General features: G+C 45.2%; 1 long non-coding RNA gene across 3 annotated transcripts in view; it reads right to left on the bottom strand.

Moving 5' to 3' along the window:
• Positions 1-3,425: 3,425 nt before the first annotated feature.
• LOC109272426 (uncharacterized) overlaps positions 3,426-16,588 on the bottom strand; it is a 135,611-nt gene continuing 122,448 nt past the window's right edge. For all 3 annotated transcript variants that reach the window (XR_002082458.2, XR_008417721.1, XR_002082460.2), the window contains one exon: positions 3,426-3,954. This is a non-coding gene — a long non-coding RNA (uncharacterized LOC109272426). The remainder of the gene's footprint in view (positions 3,955-16,588) is intronic.

Below are 16,588 nucleotides of genomic sequence, written 5' to 3'. Positions count from 1 at the left end.
ATAGAAAGAATGATATTGAATATGGCCAGGAGACAGGCTGCGAGAACTCAAAGGGTACAGTGACCATGACCTTGGAAGTCACTGGTGACTGCAGAGAAAGCAGTTTCTGGAATCCTTCTAGGGGCAGAAGCCAGAGTGATGGAGTTGAAGGATGAACTGAGGAGTTGATGTGGAGATTAGAAGTGTAGACAACTCTGGAAAGGTCTGCTCTGGAGGGGATCAGGTAGTATCACAGCTGGAGAAAAGCCTGGAGTTTGAGGCAGAGAGGTATGTTCTAAGCACAAGAAGCCTTCATGCGAGTAAATGCTGGTGGGAGGGATCCACTAGAGGAAGAGATTAAAGGTACAGGAAAGAGAGCTGTTGGGGGAAAGAATGCATCATTGAATGTCTGTCACTTATCGTCATACCAGTCACTTCCCATACCCTTTTAGTATTTAATTCTGTCAACCTGCCTGTGGTGTCACATAACCATGCTCACTTCCCTCCCAGCACTTACCACAGTCAGTAAATTATTTTAATTATTCTTTGGCTTGTTTATTGACTCCTTTCCACAGATCTCAGCTCCAGGGATTCTCCAGTCCCCATCACTCCTATTTTACTTTGCTTGATTTTTCATCATGGCTCTTAAGACTACCTGATATTATATTACTTATGTGTTACCGGCTTTTGGTCTGTCTTCCCCACCAAAAATGTAAACTCCAGGGGATATGGAACTAAGCCTGTCTTGTCTCTGCTACACCCCAGCACCATAACTGGCCAAGATCATATTAGGCACACAATCCATGTATGGAATGAATGAATGATCTAAGAAAGACTGCTGAGAACTACAAAGTACTGTTCAAAGTGAAAGACAGGGAGAAAAGCCTGACACTGATCAAACCTCTACCATCTACCATATATATGGGTTCATTCATCCAAACTTCATAGCAACTTTTTGAGGTAGGAATGATAGGTGCCTTTTCAGAACTGAAGAAATTGGGCTCCAAAGAGCTTTTAAATGCTGTCAGAAATCACACAGCTAACATGTGCTGGGACCAGCACTGAAGGCCAGAATGCTTGGTTTGGTTTATTTGTTTTTCTCAAAAACCTGAGCTCTTTTCCTGCCTCACCCCCTCAACCTCCTATGTCCCCATCCCCCACCCCACGGCCTCTGGGAATGATCACAAATCCCTCCCTCCACCTGTCCTCAGGACTGCAGGCCTGACACACCTCAGTGTGTGCTCCAGAACCGGACCCCTGGCTGCAGCCATACGGGGGGTGGAGGGGGAGCCCTCCACGGGGGGTTGGTGGTTGGGGCTGAGTGGAAGGACAGTCAGGAGAGAGATTTGAGAGAGAACGTGGACAGGACCCTGATGGGTGAAGGGATATGGTGGCAAGAAAGAATGAGGTGCCCAAGATGGACTCCCAGGCTTCAGGCTCAGGGAGGGTGGGTGGCCAGTGCCGCTGAGGGCTGAGATCCAGAGAAGAGAAGCAGCAAGGGAAGGGAGCAGACAGGCCTGTGGACATCCAGGCGGTAATGTCCAGTATAAAGCTCAGGGGAGCAGTCTGAGTTGGGAGTGGTCAATAGAGGCATCATGATGGATGCTATTATAGAGGTAGCGTGGTGGGAGGGAGGGCCCAGGGTGGGCAGAAGAGGGTCTGTGAGCATGCTCAGAGGAGCAAGCAGTCAGTAAGATGGGACGAGAGCATCCCTTCTGAACTATGTAGCTGTGGAGACAAAAGACAAGACAAATGAGCTTTTCTGTGTGTTCACTCGACAGAATATTTTATAGCCTCCCTGGATAAACAAGCTGTCATCTACCACCAAACCCTCTATCAACTGAAGCAGCTTGGGGAAAAGATAATGCTGCAGGTTTGAATACTCTTAGCTGCTGTGCCTAATTACTACACAAGCAAACAAACCAGGAGAGTTGTAGGCAAAGAGGGGCTTGGCCGCTGCCTATGGAGGAGAGACATTTCCTTGCTCCCAGGGGAGGGATGGAAGACAAGCACAGACATTTATTGAGCACCTACTGTGTGCCACACACCTGGAACATGTCATCTTATTTAATACTGTATAAGAGGCATCATCCCCATTTTGCAGAGGAGGAAACAGAGGCTCAGAGAGGCCTGACAATGCACCCAGCTTAAAGGATTCACCCAAGAGTCTTCCCAATGCACTTCACAGCCTCCCTGGAGAAGATCCAGGTTGTTCCCTTCCCTCCTTCCCCAATCCTGCAGCGTCAAGTCCAAATGCCATGCCCCTGATTGTGCAGCTCTGTGTACTATTCTTTTCGTCAGATGTCTGTTTGCAAGAAATAAAACTTTTGGGTTCAGCAGCAGAGCAATAACTATGAAGAAAACTGCCACTGAGAGCATGGAATTCAGCTCACAGAATTACTGTATATTCAAAGCAGATTTCCAAAACACCATTTGACATAGGTGGTAATTCCAAGGGAACCCATTTGCCTCTTTCCTCCTGCCCTGCCCCAGGCACATACATCCAAGGTCAAATCAGCAGGAAGAAAAGGAGGTGAGGGGGCTGAAGGACAACTAGACTGCCCCTCAAGAAGATGCCAGCAGTCTTCTCTTTCAGAAGACAGACCAGCTCTCCTTCCTCACCCTGCAGATGGGGTCAGCAGCAGTGAACAGAGTGTGACAGAATTAGATCCCAATCCTCTTGCCTCCTAGCCCACTGCAATCTTCCCAAGACAAACTGCAGCTTCATAAGAAGCCAAGAAATCCATTTATGAGGAAAATTTATATATGTATTACTAGTAAGATTTAAATTAATTATTTTACTTTCAAAAAGAATCCCAATATGTAGCTTCCAATGCAAATGTGCAAAGATCACATTTCTATAAAAAAGAGAATGAATATCCAAAGAGCAACCAGAACGTTCCTAGCACTGTCTGTCATCATGAATTTGCATGACTGTACATGACACTCCAACCATACTGGCCTTTTTTTTTTCAGTCTCCCAAGGCCCCCAACTTTGATCTTATCTCAGGATCTTTTCATTTGCTATTCTCTCTGCCTGGAAGATATATCTCTAGGCTTACACAACTAAACTCTTATCATTGAGATCTCAATGCAAATGTTACCTCCTCTAAGAAGCCTTCTCGGACTACCCTACCTCAGGCAACCACACTGTCACTCTATACCAGTGGATTTCAAACTTGAACATGTATCAGATTCACCTGGAGGGCTTCAAATACAGATTGCTGGGTCCCATTCCTCAGAATTTCTAATTCAATAGGTCTGAGTGGGTCCTGATAATGTATATTTCTCACAAGTTTTCAGGTTGTGTTAATGCCATTAGTCTAGGAGCAAAGCTTTGAGAGCCACTGTTCTATAACATCACCCTGTTTTATTGTCTTCATGGTGTTTATCACAGTCTGAAATTATCCTGGTAATCTATTCAGTTGCTTTACTATGGTCTGATTTTCATACTTATCGGCTGCTCCTGGGAAACGGGTATCTGTCTGTTATTCATTATAGTATCCCCAGTACCCAGAGCAGAGCCAAGTACATGGTAGATGCTCAATGAGTATTTGAATAAATGAATTAGTGAATGGGTGGGTGGGTGGATAGACGGACAGATGGAGGATGGTTGGAGGATGGATGGATGATGGGTGGATGGGTGATGGAGGATGGATGGATGATGGATGGATGGATGATGAATGATGGATGGTGGATGATAGATGGATGGGTGAGTGATGGATGATTGTGAATGGATGGCTGATGGATGGAGGGAGGGGTGGTGAATGATGGATGATGGATAGACAGATGGATGGATGATGGATGATGGATGATGATGGATGGATAGATGGATGGATAGATGGACAGATGGATGAATAAATGAATGGATGCTCACCTCAGCCTCTGGATTCCTGCTTCTGTACATGCCATCTTTGTTCTACACCAAGTTGATCCACAGGTGAAAATAATCCCATCTTCAATTTCAAAATCCCACTGATAAAAAAGCAAGAATGTAGAACATTTTGCCGAAGATGTTGGAAGGCCATGGCCAGGAGACACATAATACAAAACAGCAAGTGAATAAAACAGCACTTAGGCATGGCTGCTTTTAAAAGTCACTGGAGCTATCCTATCACCTTAAATGGTCCCCAGACAAAAACCATCTTGAAGGCTTCTCTCTCCATACCTCCTCCTCAGTGTCCTCCTCCTCCTTGCTCTTTTCCTCCTCAAATTTCTAAAAAAATAATCTTTCTCATTTTCCCATATAGAGCAGCTTGACCATAATTTTTTCATTGCTTGAAGACCCCAAGCACACCAGTACACCTCATCTGTCTTTAAAAATTCCTGCATCGGGGTGCCTGGGTGGCTCAGTCGGTTAAGCATCCGACTTCAGCTCAGGTCACGATCTCGCGGTCCATGGGTTCAAGCCCCGCATCGGGCTCTGGGCTGATGGCTCGGAGCCTGGAGCCTGCTTCCGATTCTGTGTCTCCCTCTCTCTCTGCCCCTCCCCCATTCATGCTCTGTCTCTCTCTGTCTCAAAAATAAACGTTAAAAAAAAAATTTAAAAATTCCTGCATCTTTGGGGCACCTGGGTGGCTCGGTCCATTGAGCGTCCCACTGCAGCTCAGGTCATGATCTTGCAGTTTGTGAGTTCAAACCCCGCACTTGGCTTGCTGCTCTCAGGGCATAGTCTGCTTCGGATCTTCTGTCCCCATCGCCTGTGTCTGTACCCCACTTGTGCTCTCTCTCTCTCTCTCTCTCTCTCAAAAATAAATAAAACATTTTTAAAAAATCCCTGCATCTTGGAGACTCTTTCCTCTTTTCTAATATTCATACAATCCCTCGTATCACTTCACCATGTGTGTCTGTCTCCTTGGCTAAAGAGGCAAGAGATCTAGACAGAGAATCCAAGTTCAAATTTAGTCTCTTTTCTGACAAGCTGTGTGAACCATGAACTTGGTCAAATTGTTGCCCTCTCGGAGCTTCAGTTTCCTGATGCACTCGGGAAAAATGCTGACTGTTCAACAGTACTTATAATCAGTGGCATTACAATATTCACCAAAAAAGCCTTCCAAACTATACAGCACATGAACATTACCTATTATCACTACCCCTAGTTTATAATTCCTTTGGGAGTGAGGCTCATACTTTATGTGTGTTTTCATCCACCCCTCCAATGCCTCACACATTGAAAACGCTTCATAAATGCCTTAAGAGGTAAATAAGCCTTTGGATAGCACACTAATGAACATTTAAAGAGGGAGTAAAACATCACCTTTTAAAACCTTCTCCTTCTCCCTCCCATGGCGAACTTTGCTCTGATTTGATTTTTCTCTGTTCTAGAAGCTCCACCCTGGCCCGTAGGCAGAAATTAGTCTGTGTGCAGTGAGATGACTGCCTCCTGATGGCACAGCCCAGATGACCAAACAATGAAGTGTTAGAAGGCCCTGGTGAAACATTAAGATCTCAAGACTTTTTGATGCATTCAACAAGCTAATCCAGTGCCTCTTTGTTCAGAGAGGTTGGTATTTGCTGCTCTTCTGAAATTGTTGTCCCTAGTCACTTGGAGACCCCAGAAAAGGGGCTTCCTCTCAGAATAATCTGGTCACCCACATCCCTGCAGATGCCCCTCTCTCATCATGGGCAGGGGCCATCACCACCCCGACCACTCTCACGTCTAGGCTCAAATATTGCCTTGGGACTATTTCATTTTTATTTTTATTTTATTATTATTATTTTTTAGGGATTATTGAATCTTAAGAGACACAGAGGTACCTGGCAGTGGAGCTGTCACAATCTGTAACAAAAAGGCCCTACATGATGAGCTGTTTGCCTGTTGGGGGAAGGAAGAATCAAATAGGACTAAAGCCAATTCCCACCCAGGAATAGACCTCAGGCAGCACCAATGCCTGGACCTGCTGAGTGAGCTATGTCTAGAAAATTCACCTCTGGATCTCCCAGGTTCACAGCCATCACTCAGAAGGGCACTACAGCTGCACTTTACTGGTTTGTTGGCAGAGTGTCCAGAATAATCAGGGGGTTGGGGAGCACACCTGGAGACTATAATGACTCTTATGAGAATGGCAAAGGTTACCTTCTCTCGGCCAGCAGTAGCAACAGCAAAAACTGAGCATCTCCTTAGAAAATTTTGGGGAGCCCTACAAGACTAAATGTCTCTGGGAGTCCTCTGTGCTGTCTCATGCTTTCTATAGCTGGATTCTCTCTCTGGAACTTAAATCTTGAACAGAGGTACAAAGTAACTTTTAAAAATATAGGGGTTCATCCCATCTCCCAGGGACTCTGCTTCCTACCCTCAGGAGCTGCCTTGATTTCCACACCTGTTCTCCAGCCCCCATACGCTCTGAGGCTCTGAGGCTATGAAGTCTCTGAGAACCTTCATCTTATGAGGGTGAGCCTCACTTAGTTGCTGAATCTTGTAATATGATCCTTGAGGAAAGCAGGACCATATTCTCTGAATTCTCCTCTTGGTTTCTCTACATACAGATAATGTAAACATTCAGCAAAGAGGCTGGACACATTTGCCTCAAATGATGAGGTACTGAACCACTTCCCCTTTCCTTCTGAAGCAGATATGCACCAAGAGGAGAATATACACTCTTTGTCCCAGATCTCCCAGGGCAGGAAAGAAGTTGATGGTAGAGCTTCAAACTCAGTGATCTTTGCTTGCCTTGTGAACTTCAGTGCCACTGTTAACTGTTCACACAGTGAGCAGGAAAAGTGGCTCTCAGAAGTAGAACCATTTTCCACAAGTAACTCATAGTCTTTCACTACCCCAGAAGGAGTAGAATTGACCCTACGTCATTGGGATGTATCATACCAAGAATCCCTGGAGGATGAGAAATGCAATTCTCACCAACAATTTGGGGTAAGTATTGTTGCCTGAAGTTCTTTCTGTCCTCCCCAAAGAGCGTCACAAAATCCATTTGACTGGGTTTAATTTAACATATGTGGAAGCACATCTGCCCAACTCCCCAGCTCCATACTTCTCTTGTCCTGGCAGAGAGCCTACAGCTTCCTTAATGAACTCTGAGTAGGAGTCTGACCTTTCCCCCAGCAGAGAGCCTTCCTCTAAGAAGGCCAAGGAGTTCCCAAAGCATTCTTCCTGACATGTTCCCTTAGGGCACTATGTCAGTCAGACCAGGGAACTGATGTAAAAAACAACCCATTTCAGTGACATCAGGATACAAGACAGGTCAGTTAGAATTGTGGAAATTTCTCCTCTGGGCAGTCATTCAGAGACCCAGGTTCTTTCCCTCTTGTGGCTCCACCCTCCTCTCAGTGCTTGGAGTTCTCTCCATGTATCCAGTGGATGGTGAAAAGGAGAGAAAGTTGAGAAATGCATAGGAAATTTTGCAAACCATGATGGGAATTGGTCTATATTGCCCACATTCCATTGGTCAGAACTCAATCACATGATCTCACCTAATTTCAAGGGAGTCTGGGAAATGTAGTCAAGCTCCATGCCCAGGAAGTAAAGGAATGCCACTGACCCTAAACATTTGTGTTGTCATGGAGTAGGGTCTGCCTCCCCTGGGCTCTGAGCATCTCAAAAGCAGGATCTATATTTGCCTCTCTGACTCATGACCCTCCAGGCTCTTGCAGGCATTTGATTTGTAATCTCAGTCCTGTTGTGTTTTCAAGTCTTCAATTGCTCATTCCCTCAATCATTCAGTCAGTCAGTCAGCAGTTGTTTGCAGGACAGTGGGGATGAAAACAAGAGATGGCTCTGTCCTCAGACAGCTCATAGCTTGTAGCAAAAGACAGACAAATACAGAAACACATCACTGAAAATGTAGGATGTGCTATGGACCCCAGATTTTTAAGTTTGCATAGACACCATCAGCGTTTACCCACATCCCCTCGGCACTCGCCACTCCTGTGCAAGGTGATGGCTTCCTAGTGCAAGTACCTGCATCCCTCCCTTGAGTATCCCCTGTGTGCAGGCTAGAAGTGCTGAAGAATAAATGTCCCCAGGAATAGCCTTCAAGCAACAACTCACCAAAGTTAGCGCAAAAACACCCCGGCTCCCTCGGCCCTCGGGGGGGCATAACCATGCTGTATGTTCTAAACTGCCCATCAGGAGTTCCCAGTGGCCAATGGCAGTAACCTGCTCAGTAAGACAGCCTATACATTCCCTTCCCTGTCCAACCTTCCTGGTTGCCTCTTCAGATCCCCTCCCAGAAAAACTACTCCCATGCATATCTTTGTCTGCTTCTGGGGGAGCCCAATCTAGAACATGCACCAACAAATAAATGAGGTGCACAGCCCCTTTACAGGTCTTCAGAGTCTGTTAACCTCAAATGGAAATTTACTGTTGACTAGCCTGTAATGGATCAGGGGATATGTCTAAACAATTCACTAGTTTTTCTTTAAAACAATCATAAAAATCAGGCTCAAACTAATGAAATATAATAACATTATATTAAATATATTAATATAAAACAATAAGCATAATCATGAAAATGCTGCCCAAGCAAGCACAGAGGGCACATGTTCCAGCAGGTGGGGCTGCTGGTGTTGTCTCCCTGTGGTCTCCCCGCACATTAAGTCAGTTCATTTAGTCCCTCATAGGGAGGCAGGGCCCCACAGCTGCAGTGACCTTCCCTTCAACTAACTCCATGGCTGTCTCTTCTTGAAAGAAGGAAGGCCTATGAAAATCATGCAGATCAGGACTCTAGAATCTTCTACACGTTATTTCATCAGTTCCTCCAAACTGACCTTTGAGGAAGGCAGTATCATCTACCTCTCCTGTGGGGTAACAGGGGCTCAAGGGAATCAGGTAGCCTGTCCCAGATCACAGGGCCCACATCCACATGACTTGAAACCCACACTACTGCCTTCCCCCTTAGAGTGTGAGTGTGTGTGTGTGCGTGTGTGTGTGTGTGTGTATGTGTGTGTGTGTGTGTGTGTGTGTGTGTGTGTGTATTTCCTGCATCTAGAGACTGGGATACGAGTGTTAATACTCAACCTCGGGTCTTGGAGGAGCCACAGTAGGAATGGTCATTCAGCCTTCAGGTTGCTGCTTCCCTTTGATCTGGAAGCTTCCCAGAAAAGAATCAAGGCAGAGTAGGCAGTGGGATAGCAGGACAAGAATTTGGAGCAGAAGAAACAAAGGGAAAAAAAATTTTTTTAATCATGAGCAAGGGCTCAGGAGACTGGTAGTACCCAGGGGCAATTTAAAGGAGGTATTTTTAAAGAATCTGATAGAAGCTTTGCACTAATAGTTTGCACAGACAGAGAAAACAAAATCTCTTTGTGTAATCTCATCATGTGGTCACAGGTAGGTGAAGCCAAAAATCTAGGGCTCCTACCTTTTTGGGCGACAAAAGGACTAAGTGGCAACATTCATAAAGGGCCAGCACAAGGCCTGGCTGGCTCTCAGGAAGTGGCTCAATAAATGTTTGTCACTCCTCACACCTTTCCCCAGTTCTAGCTAATTAGAAGGTCCCCAGCCTGATTTTTCATTGCTAATGTTTGCCTTCCAGGATCCCATACTGCCTGCTTCTATCAAGAAGCTAAACCAATATTTCCAACCCATCAACACTTAAACACGAGGCCAATTTGTCCAATACACTGTCTATTTATTTTCCAGGCTGCAATCTTTATGATGCATATTCCTGAGGCAGTTAATTTGCTCTTGAATACATCTCTTTGTGTATTGGTTACCCATTTCATTAGCTGCGATATTGAGACTGGCTGGGACATGTGGGGGATTTTTCACTGAGTGAAAGAAGGTTTTTAATAAGCCCCATCATCGCTGGCTTTATGGTGCCATTTGATGAGCAACAAATGTATTCATTTGGCAGCTGCATTCCTTAATCAGGTATTCACTGGGTAACAGCATATATAAATATGGAGAAACACAGAATTTAGGGAGCTGAGTGCAATCATTTTCCACAGGGATTGGAGCATTGTCTGTATTCACCATCAGTTTTCAGGCAAGAGCCTCTCCTTGTGGTGCATGGAATTCTGTCTTTAAGCACACCGTGCCCAGATCTAACTCATGGCCACCTATCAAGAGCACTCTTCCTCCGAGGCGCCAGATCCTCCAGGGGATGCTTGTCCCCTCTCCCACATCAAGTAAGTCCCCAGCATTTTGGCTTCTTTGACCGATGATACCAAACCTTCCCTGTGGCTCTCACTTTATTTGTTCTCAAAATGTCTCCAGATTTAAGTTATTGAAGTGTATTAGCTTTTTTTTTAAACAGGTTTACTGAAGTATAAATGACAAATTAAAATTGTATGTATTTAAGGTGTACAACTTGATGTTTTGATATACAGATACCTTGTGAAACGACCACCACAGTCAAGCTGATTCACATGTCCATCACTTCACAGGGTTACCATTTTCTTCTTCTTGGTGTGTGGTGAGCCCACTTAAGATCTACTTAACAAACTTCAAGTACACAATATAGCGAGTCATACTATTGTACGTTAGATCTCCAGAACTTACTCATCCTGCATAACTGAAACTTTGTACCCCTTTACCAACATCTCCCCATTTCCCTCTGCCCCCACCCTCGGCAACCTTCATTCTACTTTTTACTTCTATGAATTTGGCTGTTTTATATTCCATATAGAAATGAGATCATACAATATTTGTCTTTCTCTGTCTTGCTTATTTCACTTAACATAATATCCTCCAGGTTCATCCATGTTGTCAAAAATGGCAGGATTTCCTTCTTTTTTAAGGCTGAATAATATTGCTATATATTACACCTTTTTCCATTCATCCTTTGACAGACATCAGGTTGTTTCATTATCTTGGCTCTTGTGAATAATAAAGCAATGAACCTGGGAGTGTAGATATCTCTTCAAGATCCTGATTTCAGTTCCTTTGGATATATACTCAGAAGTGGGATTGCTGGATTGTATGAAATTTAAAAATAAATGAGGAACCTCCATACTGTTTTCCACAGTGGCTGCACCAATTTACATTCCCACCAACAGCATACCAAGGTTCCCTTTTTTTCCACATCCTTGTCAGCACTTGTTATTTCTTATCTTTTTGATAATAGCCATGCTCGTTGGTGTGAGGTATGTTTCTAGGAATTTCTTTTGTTCTCCTTGGGCCTGGGACAGAGGCCGTTCCCTGAAGACAGTGAGACTGAGGAGGGTGAAGATCAGTGTGTGTATATGCATGTGTATATACACACGTGTGTGTGTTAGGTGCCCCCACTGATAAGGAACGTGTAACATGCCCAGCTAGTGTGTCAGGTTAGGAACCCTGCCTGATTACTGCTGCTGTGTCCGTGACACCGGGAGCAGGGCCTGGCACATCTCTGGCACATTCTCAAAATAAGGAAAGGACTCATCAATTAAGGACCTGTTCTCTGTCCAGTTACTTCTAGACTATAAGTGAAAACTCCCAGATGTGCCAACAGAAGATGGCTTAGCAACAGACTTCCCTCCCCCTACTCCAGCCAACAGTGGCCTTTCTGAGACAACACCTCCACTCTCTGAACCCTGAGGGAAGAAGAGGGGCAAAAAAAGGAGAATGGCAAAGGAAAAATGAGCAGATGGAAGAAACCTACCTACGTTGCTGGCAGCCATGAATAAGGAAAATTAATCTCAGTGTGGAAAGGGGAATGTTTGCAAGGACTTGTCCAGGATTATAATAAAAGGGGGGATTGCAGTAAATGTTGTAGAAATAACACAGATTTTTCTCTTGTATCTTGAACTCCCTGAACTTCTCTTTATAAATGCAGTGTAAAAACAGGCCCTGAATCATGGACAGGCAGGCTAGGATTTCTAACATGTAGGGAGCGGGAGGCCCAAGGCCATGACCAAAGGGATATGCTGGGCTCAGGTGTGGACAGTCTTGTTCAGATGGCAGGGCACCTGAACCAGAGTGCAGGCAACAGTGACATCACAGCAGCCCTGTGTTTTTAGTGTGTGGTCCTTGCTTAAAGGAGCAGAAAGATAGGAATCAGGAAGTATCTACACAGAGTGATAGACTAATAGCCCATCTCTTCCAAGGAGACCTCCCTGACTTTTTCCACTACACCTTTCTCCAGGAGCAAGTGCCCCCATCAGCCTCCATATGTCCTACACTTAGCTCTACTTTACAAAGGACAGCTTTCCAAAGGACACCTCAACCACTGAGACCTCCTTATTGGCAAGAACCACATCTCACAAGACATGCAAAATAAAATGGAAAGGGAAGAGCCTGCCATTCAGGTTTTCTGTTTGGGGAAGAAAAAAATATCACTCTGGAACCAAAGACAGACTAAAGTTTTGCTACTCAAAGTTGTGCTATTCCAAAGCCCAGCAGCATGGGCACTGCCTGGAGCTGTTACAAAGGCAGCATCCCGGGCTCCATCCAGAGTCTGCATATTAACAAATCCCCAGGCGACTTATATGTTCATTATAATTTGAGAAGCAATGGGCTAAAGAGTTGAAATTGGAATTTTGGGACTCTAAATCATTACCTCTCCAAACACCCACATTTCCATGTTGCTTTGAAAGTCGTGCTGATATATGATATATTTCTCTGATGTTATTTCTCCTTGTGCTCCCCCTGAATTGACTTCAACAGGGAGGAAGAGAATATTATGAAAGAAAAGGGAAGTCATTAATAGAGTGCCTACTCTAAGCCAATCACAATGTTGGCAGCTGTCACATGCTTTCTCTTAGTAAGTCACCACAGCAAGCACTGAAATCATAAGAATAATGGGTACCATTTTCCTAATGGAGTGAACTTGAGAATGGTTGAGTTAACTTTACCAAGTTCACACAATTTGGACTTGTTTTGCTGCAAGAAGCAGAGATCTCATGCTAACTCAAGCAAAGAGGGGTTACTATAAAGAAAGTAGATGACCCAACATTTTGGGATAGGAAACACAACAAAACGAATCTTATGGACAACAGTATCTCTTTTTTTCTTGGGAATCCATCTGGCCCTTGAGATGGGAGATTCTTGTGTAAATGACTTACTGAAGGGGCTTTCAGGAGAAAGAGAGAGAAGGAAGCAGGACAAGGAAGTGGAAAAAAGAGAGCTTAAGCAAGGTGGAAACCAGCTTGGGTGGAAACCAAGCTTCAGCCTGATCTCACAGGGAGCTCAAGAGCATGAATGCAAACACAAAGTTGGTTCCCTCTTGAATAAAGGAAGCTGGCTTTTTGTACCCCATGTAAGTCAGTCATTGGCAGCTGGTGGCTGAGGGTGGGGAACTAACCAACGTGGCCGGGAAGTCATTAAGTCAAGGGTTTCTCTGGAGAAGGACCAACTATAAGGCATTAGCAGCCAACACTCACAGGATCTTGAGGGATTGAGGGATGGGGTGCCTGCCCAATGAAGGGGAGAAGCACCAACTGTGTGTGTGTGTGTGTCTTGGGGACAATCTCTACCCTAGTACAAGGGATCTCTGTATCTCTCTGTGCCCTGTTCCATTCTCTCCATCTCTGAACGCAGTCCTCCATTTGCCCACACCTGTCCTCCAGAGCCTTCTAACCCCGGAGTGCACATGACCCAAAAGGACCCTTCCAGCCCAACACCTTTTGACTAAAGGTTTCAGCTCCCATGGTCACTGTTCAAGCATCTTAACCAAATGTCTGAGAATGAAATCTGATTGGGCATCCAAATCATGGGTCTCAGCCAACAGATGGGGTGTCCTTAAGTCACATGTCCACCCCAGTCCAATCAGCTGAGCCTGGCATGACACAAGGGAATGTGATGAAGAGAAGTACAGGATGAGCCCATTCTTCTCAGAAAAGGTTTAGACGAAACAGGCAGTGGTGGAAATTTCTACTGCCCCTTAGCTGGAATCCAAGTTCACATTTCTCTGATTCCAAAGTTTATAGTCCTGCCACTTGACTTCCTTTTCGTAGTGTAGCTGTTCAGAACAAAACTCCACAGGGCTTCAAAGCCAAGCTCTACGACTTGCTAATCATGAAGTCTCAGGTGAGTTATAGGACTTCCTTGTGTCTCCATTTCCTCATCTAGGAGGTAATAACAGTACCTGCCTCATAAGGTTGTTAGGAGGATTAAATGAGTTAATATTTGTAAAGCGCTTAGAATAATGTCTGGCACATTGTAAGCATGATAGAAGTGGTGGTTAAGTAAATGAATATAATAAATGAAATTTTCAACCTCCTAGGAGGAGGGAGAAGTTGCTGAACAGGAATGGCCCTAGAGGGCAGAAGCTGGCCAGCACTCCAGAGACTGTTGGCACACTGACCTGTCCAGGATAGAGCGCTGGGAGACGGACAGGAGTGTCACCATCGTGTCTGAGGCAGGAAAGACTTTGCTGTCCCCTTTTCCAGGAAATCAGTGCCATGGCTTGGGGCAGGGTGACATGTCAAAGCTCACAAAGACCTGGTGACAATAATGACCGAGATTTCCAGTGTTCTGCTCTAGACCCTAGAGCTGCTCGTTCCAGGTTGAATTTGTCCTCCCTCCAAAAGTCATAGGCTGACATCCTAACCTCCTCCCACCTTCAAATGTGACCTTATTTGGAGATAGGATCTTTACAGAAGTAATTCAGTTAAGATGAAGTCTTTCGAGTGGGTCTCAACCCAATAAGACTGGTATTTTTTTTAAGAGGGGGGATGTCTGGACACAGGCAGGCACAGGGGGAAGACAATATGAAGAGCCACAGGGAGAAGGCAGCCACCTACCTGCCAAAGGAGAGAGACCCGGAACAGGTGCTGCCTTACAGCCTCAGATGGAACCAGCCCCATCAACGCCTTGATCTCAGACTTCCAGCCTCCAGAGCTGTGCGATGCGCTGCTGGTTAAGCCATCCGGTCTGTGGTAGCCCCAGCAAACTAATCTGGTGTCCTCGTCCGCACCAGACACACACTAGGCACTTCACAGGCCTCAGCTCAGTTCATCCTCTTACCCATCCTGTGAGGTAGGGTTTGTACTGTCCTGCTTCAGGGGTGAGGAAACTGCAGCACAGAGCAGGTGAGTACTCTGCAATCACGCGGTTAGTGAAAGGCAGAGCAGCACCTTAAACTCCTGTCAGCCACAACAATGCCTGGCACACAGGAGGCCCTCGCCCTGTTTTTGTGGAGTCTTGAGACACTGTCATTAGACCAAAGGCCAAGCTGACAACCAATCCTACGAAGCGCTGAGGAGTCAGAACTGTCCCCGCTCTGGGAAAGATCAGGTAAGAAGCCAGAACCCAGGGAGAAGCAGGTCTTGCCCAAACCCCTCACGTCTCAGGCTCCAGGAGGTCCAGGAGGGCTGCGCAGCACCACCTCTTCAGCACTTCCTCCTTCGCGGTTCCCGCACCATCCTCCAGAGCCATCCTCTGTTGAGCTACCCCTTTGTTTCCCATCCCTGTGCAGGAGCTCGTGCTTCCTTCCTGAGAACCAGAGAACTGCTCTTAATTATCCCCCTGAAGGAGAAGGCCACGTTTGAGGCTGGCTGTATTCCTGGCAGAAAAGTGCCTGCATCACACTAAAATAAACTCACTGACAACCCACTCTGGGCTTTCCTATCTGAGGCATAGAATAGACAATGCCATCCCTTTGCATGAGAAATGAGAAATCCACCAACAAAAGAGGCCCAGCAGAGCTAAGTCAGAGAAGAAAGGAGAGGTGGCCTCAGACACAACACACATTGCTTTGTCTCCTAAATTACTTCTTTTAATGTATCTATGCTGAGTTTTTCTGACTATGGGGCAGAGAGTTAATTTGTAGGAAATTGGGAGAACACAATAAAAGCACAAAGAAGAAAAGTTAAATCATCTACAACCCCAGCTCTCAAAGATAACCACTGTTTATATGGGGGGGTGGGGGGAGAAGAATTGTTTGTATGGGTACATGCAGACATGTAAAACTGATCCTGTTTTATTTCCCGCTTTTCTCATTTGATATGTTGTAAAACTGTTTTCTGTGCTGAGTCAAAGGGTGCTACTTGCTCTCCAACATCCACTTTCCCATTCTCCCCCTACTAACAGAATCCTCCCAAGTTTTTGATGATTAGCAGCAATTTTTTTTTTAAAAAACTACATTTCCCAGATTCCCTTGCAGCTAGGGGGGTAGCCATGTGACCCAGTTCTAACCAGTGGAAGTGATGTATATACTATTTCCAAATGTTGCACTAAAAGACACATGCCCTCCATTGCTCTCTTTGGCCACTTTCAGCTACCTCTCAGGGAATGAGGATGAAATGTGGGCGGCCTTGCACCATGCTGTACAGAGGCAGAGCAACAAGATAGAAGGAGGCTGGGTCCCTTAGTGACCTCATGGAGCAGAGCCGCTGCAAGCCCGGGACTGACCGTCTCCAGACCTCTGCGTGAGGGAAAAGGAAACGTCCATCGAGTTCAATTCATTGTTAATTTGGGTCTGAATCTATATCCTAATTCATGTCTCTGGATCTTCCTCCATGGTATAGTGTGAATGACTACATGTTTTCCTGCCATATGAATGTTTAGCATCAAATTTTATTGAATTAAAAAAAAATTATTGAATTGAACTAATTATAAATTGTTGGTCATTTGTGCAATAAATATCCTTGTACAAAATATCCTTTGGGTATATTTCTAATTATTTCTTAGGACATAATTACAGAGGTAGCACTCCTAAGTCAAATAACCCAAACTTTAAAACTATTTTTTATTCTTGGGGCACCTGGGTGGCTCAGTCAGTTATGCGTCCAA

The sequence above is a fragment of the Panthera pardus genome, unplaced genomic scaffold (genome assembly GCF_024362965.1).
Source record: "Panthera pardus isolate Hobbes unplaced genomic scaffold, ASM2436296v1 HiC_scaffold_25, whole genome shotgun sequence".
NCBI lineage: Eukaryota > Metazoa > Chordata > Mammalia > Carnivora > Felidae > Panthera > Panthera pardus.
This window is presented reverse-complemented; position numbering and strand designations above follow the sequence as displayed.